This window comes from Syngnathoides biaculeatus, chromosome 12, assembly GCF_019802595.1.
Source record: "Syngnathoides biaculeatus isolate LvHL_M chromosome 12, ASM1980259v1, whole genome shotgun sequence".
NCBI classification, from domain to species: domain Eukaryota; kingdom Metazoa; phylum Chordata; class Actinopteri; order Syngnathiformes; family Syngnathidae; genus Syngnathoides; species Syngnathoides biaculeatus.
In genome coordinates this window covers 19,239,005-19,251,905 of record NC_084651.1, presented here as the reverse complement: position 1 = coordinate 19,251,905, position 12,901 = coordinate 19,239,005, and the positions used below count along the sequence as shown (strand labels likewise).

Sequence of the window (12,901 nt, the reverse complement as noted above, 5' to 3'; positions counted from 1 at the left end):
ATGCGTAAGTCTGGTGTGGCAGAGAAGTATGTTAAAATAGTACAGGACATGTATGATGGCAGCAGAACAATGGTGAGGTGTGCCTTAGGTGTGACAGAGGAATTTAAGGTGGAGGTGGGACTGCATCAGGGATCAGCTCTGAGCCCCTTCCTGTTTGCAGTGGTAATGGATAGGCTGACAGATGATGTTAGACTGGAATCCCCTTGGACCATGATGTTCGCAGATGATATTGTAATATGCAGTGAAAGCAGGGAGCATGCAGAGGAACAATTAGAAAGATGGAGACATGCACTGGAAAGGAGAGGAATGAAGATTAGCCGAAGTAAAACAGAATATATGTGCGTGAATGAGAAAAGTGGAGGGGGAAGAGTGAGTCTACAGGGAGAAGAGATAGCGAGGGTGGACGACTTCAAATATTTAGGGTCAACAATCCAAAGCAATGGTGAGTGTGGTAAGGAAGTGAAGAAACGGGTCCAAGCAGGTTGGAACAGCTGGCGAAAGGTGTCTGGTGTGTTATGTGACAGAAGAGTGTCTGCTCGGATGAAGGGCAAAGTTTACAAAACAGTGGTGAGGTGATGTACGGATTAGAGACGGTGGCACTGAAGAAACAACAGGAAGCAGAACTGGTGGTGGCAGAAATGAAGATGTTGAGGTTCTTGCTCGGAGTGAGCAGGTCGGATAGGATTAGAAATGAGCTCATTGGAGGGACAGCCAAAGTTAGATGTTTTGGAGATAAGATTCGAGAGAGCAGACTTCGATGGTTTGGACATGTTCAGAGGCAAGAGAGTGAGTATATTGGTGGTAGGGTGCTGAGGATGGAGCTGCCAGGCAAAAGGGCGAGAGGAAGGCCAAAGAGAAGGTTTATGGATGTGGTGAGGGTTAGAGGTGAGAGACATGAGGGCAGTTGGTGTTAGAGAGGAAGATGCAGGAGATAGGCTAAAATGGCATAAGATGACACGCTGTGGCGACCCCGAACGGGACAAGCCGAAAGGAAAAGAAGAAGAAGCAAAGTAGCTATAAAATTCTCCCCAAAAGAGTCCCTAATGTAATTTTTATTCTTTGATATCAGATAGACATCATCAATTTAGAGGTAGAGAGCAGTCCATCTGATCTGCAAGATCTTAAAACAATCCGCCGACACTGTGACCTGATTAGAAGATGATAAAATACAATGACGAAAATTAAAAGATAAATACTCATCTATCAGTGATGTTCCTTTCATGTTTCTTTCCTTTCCTTTTGATCACTTCGGCAGTATGACTAAGCACAGGTAGAAGTCATCCACCCCAAAACTATTTTTGATAGGTTGTACTTCTTTTATTTTTCAAACATTTATCAGCATCGGTAGTTTTTCCTTCTAAAAATTCCCACTACAACGAATGCATAAATCAATTTATTCATTGTTGGTTACATGCAGATACTCTGATGATATACAACAGTAATTACAATCATAATCAAAGCTGGAACAAGGATCTCTATTTTATGGCGGCACGATGGGAAACTGATTAGCACATCTGCCTCACCGTTTTGAGGACCCAGGGTTCAAATCCGACCTCGCCTTTGTGGGGTTTGTATGTACTCGCCGTGCCTGCGTGGGTTTTCTCCCGATACTTTGGTTTCCTCCCACACCCCAAAAACGTGCATGGTAGGTACTTTGAAGACCCTAAAGGGTTCTTTACACTCACACGGATGCAGACTGTACTGACGTCACTGCAGCTATCTTGCAAACAGTTTGCCTTTATATTCGAATGCAACCCACATGCGCAGTTTTGAAATAATACTCCAGTTCTCATCCAAGTTGGGGGTGCCGCTATGGTTGGTATTGGCTAGGTGATTACAGGGTAGAGTTTACTCAGCATTTGTGGGTCATTTCTGGTTACCGTTTTTACATTCCTCTCCGTAACAAGGAACAAAGTAACAACAGTGGCGACTGTGGAAGAGTGTCTGCTTGAATAAATGGACCTAGTTCAAACATGCAGTCTAAATGGTGATAATTATTGCACAATAGATTTAGGATCTGAAACATTTGTGTAATATTGTATTTTGGTCCTTTTGGGACATTTCTTATAGATGACCTGTAGATTAAAAGTCACAATTGATGGGAAAAGAATTTATCATAATTTAACTCTTTATATTTCCTTTAGCATCCTCCAGTCCATTTTGCCCCAGGATCAAGGTCAAACATGTTTCGCTTCTACTATAGCACCATGCTCCTTTGAACCTTGAGGTCATCACAGAACAGTGATTATGGCCAATTACCTTTAATAAAGCTATATTTAATCAAGCAATATTACTCTACCAAGCAGGCAGGAAGTGGAAGGTGGCCTTGTCCCCAACATATTTCAACCTCCAGAGGGAGAGGCCAAGCCTTGATGCAATCATCCTCTCCTCCCACAGCCAAATTGGGTGCAATGTAGGTTAGAGGCCAAGATGATTACACCAATTTTCCACCTCATGGAGTTCATCATATAGCGAATCAGGCAGCACTGCAAGAGGAAGCAAATTTCCAACATATTCTGGGCTTTTATTATTGGCCTTTGAGAGCTTCATGGTGACAGGCTATGGCTTGTCAGACATTTGGATGTGTCACGCAATGTTCATCAAGACCCACCAGGAAGGTGAAAATCCAAGTGTAAAGCAAACAAACCCAAGGCCATGTTGCTTGTGCTTCACTGACCATTTGAGTCCTCCCTAACCCCACAATTAAAACAATGAGCCACATTCCATGTCACTCCACAGTCGAATGAGATCACATTTAGGCTGCAAACAGTGTTTATGTTTCACCCTATTTAGAGGTGATTTATTACTCTGTCGGGGATCTGTTTTAAGTTTTCTATGGCAGTGGTCTCCAACCACTGCTCCGCGGACCGGTACCGGGCCGTGAGGCATTTGTTACTGGGCAGCAGAGAAAAAATGACCAATTTATATCATTTGTGTTGTATTACAATTTGTGTGTCAAGGTCTTTTATGTTGCAGTTTGACCTGATCTTTTCCGCCGCAACAGCTGTGTGTTGCAATTGACACGTCAAGATTGCACAGAACGTGTCCATTCCATGGCTAATGGTGGCAGAGCTCAAAGAACGAATCATATCGTTAATTAATTCAGTTCAATTAATTTACTGAAAAAATTTGCTCTTTTGAACAAAATATTCGCAAACAATACAACACAATTCGGGGAGTCCTTCTTAAAATTTGGGTTTATTGCAACAGTTAACTCTCATGCACCAAGTCTGCTCTGATACAGATACAGTTGTAGGTTTCTGCTCGACAAAGGTAGAAATACTTTTACGAAGTTAAACATCTACTCTCATTGAGGAACTACAGAACTACAGTCTGGTCTCGCTGGCTACAACAACTCCGATGCCCACCTCTGCATTGCCCCCACAGTGCAGCACCAAGAACGGTGAAGGAGGACACAGAAGCACACAAGTAAGCGTGTCTGTATGTGTGTGAGTCTATAAAACATATATATACTGTATATAATATTATATATACACACACCCACACACACACACTTATCTGGTCCGCGGTGCAAAAAAGGTTGGGGAACACTGTTCTATGGAATTTAAAGTGTAAAGTTTGATGAGGGTGATGAGGTAAAATTATAGGAATGTCTCCCTGAGAGTGAAAAGTGAAGGCTGCCTTAATTACTCTGACATCCATCCATTTTCTTAACCGCTTATCCTCACGAGGGTCGCGGGAGTGCTGGAGCCTATCCCAGCAATCATTGGGTAGGAGGCGGGGGAGACCCTGAACCGGTTGCCAGCCTTTCACAGGGCACAGAGAGACGTACAAGATTCACATTCACAATCCAACAGGCAATTTAGAGTGTCCAATTAATGTTGCATGTTTTTGGCATGTGGGAGGAAACCGGAGTGCCCGTAGGAATCCCACGCAGCCACGGGGCCAGGATTTGAACTCCAGTCCTCAGAACTGTGAAGTCAATGTTCGAAGTAAATAAAAATGTACATCGACATGAATGGAACAGGAGATCAGTGCAGCGTCTACGCCAATGAGGACTATGTATCGGTCCATTGTCGGAAAGAAGGAGCTTAGCCGAAAGTGAAAGCTCTCGATTTACTGGTCCATCTGTATTCTCACCCTCAACGATGATCACGAGCTGTGGATCAGGACTGAAAGAATAATATCATGGATACAAACGACCAAAATAACTTTCCTCCCCGGAGCACCGAAGGTCTCCGGATGACTATGGTTCATTTGAGGTTTCATGTCACTGTCTAAAGAAGATAACTGGATAAGCCAAAATTTTCTTCCACAAAACTACAAAAAAAAAAAAAAAAAAAAAAGGGAAATAAAGAAAAGAGATTTGCTGTCAGGAAAAGACCTGGTGTCACTCCAGGTCTGAAACTTTGGTGTAATAATAGATTCTGACCTGACTTTCAACAGTCATGTGAAATTAATCACAAAAACTGCCTTTTACCATCTGAAGAACATATCTAGAGTGAAGGCTTATAAATATGAAGCAGATAAGGAGAAGCTCATCCATGCTTTTATTTCAAGTAGACTTGAATATTGTAAAGGTCATCTGAGTGGACTCCCCCAAAAGAGCAGTAAAGACCTGCAGCTCATTCAGAATGTTGCAGCTCGGGTTCTGGCCAGAAGAAAGGCATCAGAATATATTACTGTACTCCAATTCTAAAGTTTACACTGGCTCCTAGTCAGCTTTAGAATAGATTTTAATGTTCTGCTACTGGTCGATGAATCACAAAATGTTAAAGGTCCTGAATATGTGAAATAAATGCTAATGGAATATAAACCCAGTAGAGCTCTGACATCGACAGACTCTGGTCAAATAGTGGAGGACAGAATCCAAAGCAAACAAGGTGAGCAGCTTTTAGCTATTATACTCCAGACAATCGGAATCGAAATGCTGCTTCTCCGCATCAAGAGGAGCCAGATGAAATCGCTCGCTCCTCTGGATAGAATGCCCCCCCTCAGGACACGTCCCTGGTGAGGTATTCCGGGCAAATCCCAACAGAAGGAGCCCTTGGGGAAGACCTATGATACGCTGCCACAATTTATTCGGGAGCACCCAAGTTCGGTTAATGGTGTATAGCTTTAGGTTGACGAGCCTAGCCCTGAGTCATACAAGACACATCTTCGACATAGCAGGCCAACAGGTCCTATCCTCCAGCCCTTACAAATTATAAGCAACTATATTAAATCTATCACGAAAAGCATTATTGTAACACAATAATCAAGTACACAACATCTCTACATTATACTGTAAATATGCATCTAGTATACTGTAAATGCTACATAATGCTACTGTTTGAGTTAGACTTACTATTGCTGCTACTTACTTACTACATACTACTTACCACTTTTTGTATGTGTTCGGTTAGACATGTTGATACAGTTTTCGTTCCTATCTGCACAGTTACACTTTTTTCCAAGCCATGCCTATCTGAAACTGTTTTTTACCCCAAGGTTTTTATCAATTTCCCTGCCCCGATTTTCATCTTTTCGCTCCAAGACTTACGCCATCCAGGCAAATGTGCAAGACCGTTTGATAACATATGTGTACGTATGTCTATAAGTTATAACTATGCTATAGTAAACAGAATGCTTCTCTATGAAATGTTAACAGTGAAAATACCAACAAAATACCGCCAAAATGCTGCCGGAAATCGGAACGTTGTCGTCATTATAAACACCAAATTTAATGCAAAAAAATAGCAATGCCGTTTTCCGCTACCACAGCTATGATTAATTTCACGACAAGCGTTGCCAATCGATGCTGACGTCTGGTCTTGATCACAGCCTCGCCCCATGTCAAGCCGTACCCCCCTCCCCCAATTTTCTCAACGGATTTACATGTTTCACAAAAATGAAAATTTAAGCTGAAAAAACTCGGAATTCCATGGAAAATTCTCATCCTTGCAAAATAACATATAGTTTTGACAAACAGCCATGAAGTAAGTTTAACTCAAGCAGCAGTGTTTATATATATATACACACACACACACACACACACACACACACACACATTTATAGTATATATATATGATAGATGAAGAAGACGGATGGATGAATATGACAACCAAGAGACTGTCAGAAATTGCAGTTGCAAGCGGCACTTTTGCCAACATGTAATTAAACATTTAAAAATAGGTGACATAAGATGACAGCAAAAGGTTGGGCACCAACATTTTAATGGATTTTGATTAGTTTTTATGACATTTGTACTTTTGTCATGAACTTTGTGTCAGTTAATCTTTCTCCAGCAGACTGCACTAAGAAGATAAAAGTACACAAAAGCAGACCTTCGAAAGTCTACAAGAAATTTGTCATTTTAAAAAAGTAATCTTAAAAGGCCTGGTAATTTAACTGTGATAGTAGAGTTCCAAACGAGAAATGAAATGAGTCCTGGCAGTTAGAGGGACTAATGTCACATTGAAGGAGTGGAGGTTAAGATGAAACTTTCCTCAAGCAAACATGTTCATTTTAACCATAACTCTCATGCATTAGGCAATCGTAACCTTAAGACTTAGAAAATATGGGCCTGGAAGAATCTCCTCCACCATAAACTAGACACCTCAATATTTTATAGACTGTATCTGTTTACAGAAACGGTTGCAAAGAAAATATAGTAAAGGCCCAAAAAAACACAAAATGCATTTTCTTCTTTTTTTCTGACCCCAAAATATATTCTTCCTCATGAGACCGAATCATATACCACCGTCTGATGCAGCTGATTCTAGGATTCTAGAACCTTGCTAATAGTGGTAAAATCTAAGTTTGTTTTTTTTTTCCTCATTACATGGGCGAGTAGCTAAGAACCTGATCATCTGACTTCACCTTTTCTTTGTGGCAAGACAACCACCCCAACACCCCCAATGTGCTAATATAGCCTGTAGAAACTAGTGCAGAGACGAAAAAGGCATGTGTGAATAGTGCGGGGTGGGGTTGGGGGGTGGGGTTCACAACCTTGAGGGATGTATGGAAGGCAGTGAAATTAGTGTCTGGTTTACTGAGGTTTGTTATGTCAAGTGCTTAAAAAACAGAAAATAATGGTCTTCATGTGCTACTATAGTGGAACCTTGATGAAACAGACCCCAATATAACGGATATTGGATAAAACGGACTGTCGGGACTGAACAATGCGTGCAAATGTAGGTTACACTTAATTAAAATGCAGTTGACAAAATCTGTTAGTTCCAGAAATGCCCGCCGCTGTTCACTCATGCTGTGGTGCAATGCAGGCAGAGAATGAGACTGATGTATTTCTAGGTGATAGATGTACAATATAACTAGATCCGTTTCCAAAAGACATGCCTCGTGTGCTGACGTGGCGCCCATGTTGAATGTGAGGAATTGATGTAGTACGGCTGCATTCTTAACTCTGAAGAATACAAAACAAGTCTTTAAAGTTTGAAATGGGCTTTTTTGGGGGGGATACAGTAACAGCTTGTTTTTGTCAAGGCAGTTGGAATTAGGAAGCACGCTAATTTCTCGCCTCTCATGAAAGCAAGTTGCCTATGCCAATAACTTTGTATTTTGCTCGTCATGAACAAAATGAAAAAGAAAACAATAATTTTGAACTGTACAGTGATATGGGTTTATATCACCCCTAAAAAGTCCTTCAATGTAATGGACAAACGGCTATGTTGGATGAACTCCTGACCCTGTTAGCCCTATCTATCAATGTCCCAATGTATTTTAAAACTCTTCATGGCAGGGGTCGGTTATTACTGTGTACATACTGTATATTCATTAATTCATTAATCTATGTTCCGCTTATCCTCAATGTGTAGTTAATTTAAAAAGTTTTTTTTTTTTTAAATAGAAGGGATGGTTCGGCACCTTGACAGAAGTAACAAGAATACAGAGTAGTGACTGATGTTGACATAGCATGGAGGTGAATGCATCTATCCATCCAATTGGAAATGCACTCTCTCAAGCACAACTTAGAGCCAATATAAGCAACTTAAAATATGTCCTTCCTCTACAAACAGGATGGAACATTCAAAGTAAAGACAATGAAAAACTTTAAAATGAGAAAGAGGATTATATCGTTCAATCCCTTTCAATGCCCCAAAAAAAACTTTTCCAGCTACTGGAATTATGCGCCAAAACCCTACAACCCTTTTTTTATGAACAAGTCATTCCATAAACGGAGATTTAAGAAAATTAACAAAGAGTAAACAATCATTTTATATAATATACTGGCACAGTGGCTGGTTCAAGTAAAATACAGTACCTACAGTTTTTTACACTAATTCAACCGTTACAGCAAGAGGATGCACTTCTTTTCAAATAAGAGAATTGCTTATTTGTGTCACACTTTTGAGCTATTTCTCCAATTACTAGTTTGCACCTCATCGGTTTGCTAAACTACATATTAACCATTTTACTCGTGGAACACTGCAGCGTCCAGCGCTAAGGCACAGAGATTGTTCACATTTTTAGTTTTTCTGAGGAATAAAACGTTGAATGTTACAGTTATTATGACGAATATGTTTGACAAATGTGCGACCTGCAACGATTTAGACAATCACATTGTATCAGGTCAGCAGGCTTAGTACCCTTGCTGCTCAGAGACTGTACTACAAAGAGCTCAGGTAACTTGTTCTACTTCAATAACCAGAAGAGCCATGCTGAATTGGTACCAGGCAGTCGGAAAGGGGTTTGACAGGCAGTACAATTCAAAATTCCACCAAAATATTGGAGAAAAATATGCCTCCCTAAAGTTAACTGTCAACAATCATGAAACAGTACCTCAGCAGAAAGAAGAGCTCAGTTCTGTGAGCAGTAACGGATCGATTTGTATGTTTTATATTTCTTTGACATTTATTTCAAAAGAAGTCCAGCCTCAACAAAGGTTGTTGAGTGAAGAACGTGAGATAGGACTTGTAAATAGCAGGGGGTTCTGTAGAGTGGGCTATTCTTTTCTTTAGTAGAAATTCCAAATGCAAACAAAGTGGTCGTCCAGCATCCTGGAACAGCTTATATTCAAAAGGTTTCACTTTAAAGTAATACCTGTATACGGTTTACTGTTTTTATTCTCAAATATCAACCATTAAAAAGTATACATTAATAACTGCATTTTGCTTATGACAAAATCCATGTGTACATTGGGACCACCAATGGCCTCACCCACCCAGCAAAAATCTCCTGTCAACCAACCTTTCCGACATGACATTATTTCTTTCGGCATTTGGACATGACTCATTCACAAAGGTATTATGAGATCATTACGTCACTAGAGATAAGAAGACAAAGGCGTCTACTACTGGAATGTGTGTTTATACCATAATTGGTTATTTAAAGAGGGAGCAGCAGAATAGAGGAAGCCAGCAGGAGCCAGATACTTTTTGTTTACATCGCAGCACATACTGACCTAGGCCGCCCTAACGGCAGATGTAGAACAATAAGGAGAAGGTGGGGGGAGTCAAAGCTTAGAGTATACACTGTCTTATAGTTTCCCCTGCGCCTGCTTTTTACTATGCACAATAGGAAATATCTACACTGGCTAATTCCCAGACCCAGGTGCACAGACTTGTGAGAGAACACATCAAACAACCTGTTACATCTGCCAGAGTTGTTCCTCTTGTGTGAGCTTGAAAAAAAGACTTTGCACACTCTGCATAAAATTCATGCTTTGCTTCTGAATCTGGAGGATTAGACAGGAATCTGCACAAAAAGGAAATTGACGGATACAACAATTCAGCATAAATACTGCCAAAAGCCTCAGAAAACTCAATGAGACGTCTTAACAAGAAAGCACTCTCACAGTTGGAATACAAGAACCAAGAAGAAGTGTACATTACGATCTTGCTCCTGTTGGCTGTAATGCAAAACCAAGGTCACTGACCACCCCCACACCCCAGAAGGAGTCTTGCCACACCTCATTGGTCAACAGTTGTCCCCTCAAGCGTAAAATTTGTGAAAAGATAGCCATTTGTTTTGTCTTCAACTTTGAGGCCAGGACTGGTGGTTATTTCAAATAGGCCTTAAAATACATGTCGGTAGAGAACTAAACAAGTGTGTTTTCCTCTGGGTCCGTTTCAGCCAGCAGTAGCTCCATCTGGAATGTGCGAGCTTCAGAAGAGTCTAAAGCACATGGGTCACCTAGGATTGGACTCCATTTAATTGGTTCACAGAACAGTAAGTATTTACCAAGCATAAACTACACTCCCACTGCTCTTTTAAATCTCAGTCAGTATGTGCTCCATCGGCTACAGACAGAAAGGTCTGCCAGGATACACTTGTGTAATATGTCAGTGAACCAGAGGGAAGGAATCATAATAAATCCAGTTAGTGCATACGATTCAAGTCAACAGGAGCAAACATTATATTTTGTGTTTCTCTGGAAAGACATTTAGTCTTTCATCCACCACATCTAGAAGTTTTATTCTGATCACAAATGGGACATGGAAGGATAGAATGATATTTACTTGAACCCAGTAGACAAAGCATGGATGAAAAAGGACTGCAGAACTACCAGTTAAGCCCATGCCTGTATTTGTGATTTTCATTCATTACTATATATCGCTTTTCACTACCTCAATCTAATGAAAATATGACATTTCATTCATCAGCTTCAAAATGTAATTTAATCAATTCTAACAATATTGCAATGGCAGCTAATGGCAACCTTTACAAGCCAAGATGGACATAGTTATGGTCAGTAATCCATGAAGGGACATTTTAACGACAATCTTGTTCCTTGATGTAATCACATTATCAGGGTGGGGTGAAGCCGTATAAGGCAGATGAATGCTTTTAAAATAAAAGTGCTCATGATTTCCATCTATCCATCCATTATCTGAGCTGCTTATACTCACAAGGGTTGCGGGACTGCTGAAGCCTATCCTAGCTATCTGAGCTGGTTGCCAGCCAATTGAAAGGCATGTGGAAACAAACAAGCAGTCACACTCACAATCACCGTTTGTCTTCCAAAATAGCACAAGAGTGATGTGATCGGTGCTGTGAGCAATGGGGAGCATTAAGCCTCCTCCCGGCCTGATTGAAATGGGGTTTCTCCAGCTCGTTTGGCCAACCAGCTGGCTTTCTGCCCAGCACATGCCAGGCAGCACATTGCTATTGTTCTATAGTTGTTACAGGGGGAGCTGGGAATTAAAATGGACAAGACAACACATTTCCCTTGTTTATTTACATGAAAACAAAGCAAGGACTATTAATGCATTTAAGTGAGTGACGAAGTGAAACATCCATATCCTTTAAATGAATAGATAGATAGATAGATAGATAGATAGATAGATAGATAGATAGATAGATAGATAGATAGATAGATAGATAGATAGATAGATAGATAGATAGATAGATAGATAGATAGATAGATAGATAGATAGATAGATAGATAGATAGAGATGTATGCTGTTAACTGCAAAGACAATGCAACAAATATTATAACTTTAGTATTACAACTAAGATACACATGCATAGCTTGTGGTGTCACTTGCTGTGAATACAGTTCTTGCAGGATGCACTCCCTGTATGTTCACAACAGAAGGAGACCATGTTCGTTTTTGGCTGCCCAAGCAGAGCCCCGTAAACAGAAAGCACAGCTCAGTGGCCCAACTCCAAAAGGGACCATCTGTCCCCTGAAGTGGGGGCTGGCCACAACAGCCTTCACTCCATTAGGGAGACTGAGAGGGACGTGCAAGTTTTGATGTGGCCTAGTGGGTCTCCAGAATAAAACAACTATTTCTATCTGTAGAAATCTCCCCTTATGTTGATCCCCAGCTGCCTGATGCCCACCAATCTACTTCCATAATGACAGGCTGTCAGTGGAAAAGAATGAAGGGAAAAAATGGTGAGAAAGGCAATCTCAATTTGCAAATAGGACAATCTGTACAGACCTGTAAGAAGATTTATTCCTTCATATTTTGTATATTTTTTTAGAACGGTGCTAATAAACTATCCGATTGATCATGACTCACTCTTCAGCTACAAAAGTGGCTGCGCTTACAACGCCAAGTGGTGCACAAATGATGAAGCAAATTACCCAGAACTTAACTGGGCTGCACTGGTTGACCCATACTTCACAACCAAAGGACCACAAATTATGAAGCAAATTGCCCAGAACTTAACTGGGCTGCACTGGTTTACCGATACTGCACGACCAAAGGACAATGATGACCATTGGAGAGGCATGAAAAGACAGCTGTGTTTAAGCCAGCAGCTGAACATTCGGTGGCTGAAAAGACCATATCCCTTCAATCATGGTGCATATTAAGGATGGGCATAATAATTCAACAATTTTTGAAGAACTTTGTCAAATGTGTATCGTGATGATTCAGTTCTCTTCATTCAATTGCCAGTAGATGGTAGTCTGCTGAAGTAGAACAATGTCGGCTTAGTTATGCACAGACAGTGGATGTTCAACTGGTCAGCGGAAAGGTGGACTTCCAATAAATTTGACCTTTTTTATAAACAATTTTAACTTCTTTGTCACGATTTTTTTCGCACAAAAAAACACAAAGACCATACCTCTATACGGCTCACAAATCAGTGAGTCAGTGATAAATGTACAAAAAACAGATCAGACTAGTCGTGATGTCCCGAAGTCCTTGAGAACAAAAACCTAAAGAATGACAAGTGTCTCCTGCGGAGTCACTCAAACTACATTGTGCACAACACCACAAAAACACATTTACACATCCTACCATCAGAAAGCACATACAAATTAGAGTGCTATCAAAACAATTCAGTCCTGAGGAATGACTTTAATAGCTGCTCAGTCACAACGATGGTCAGTAATTTCCCTTTCACAGTATGTTTTTCAAACTTCTGCTGTTGCTGACACAAATCTGGCAGCTTCAAGAGATAGAATTCAGCCCTCGGGTCACAAAATGAAAGCTCCAACACTGACAGGGGTGTAAGTTTAGTCAAGAGGAAAATATAAAGGGAA

At 40.7% G+C, this 12,901-nt stretch overlaps 1 protein-coding gene across 7 annotated transcripts in view; it reads right to left on the bottom strand.

Moving 5' to 3' along the window:
• Window positions 1–12,901, bottom strand: part of LOC133509631 (signal-induced proliferation-associated 1-like protein 2) — a 101,998-nt gene that overhangs the window by 61,418 nt on the left and 27,679 nt on the right. The gene's annotated exons all lie outside the window — the stretch shown is intronic.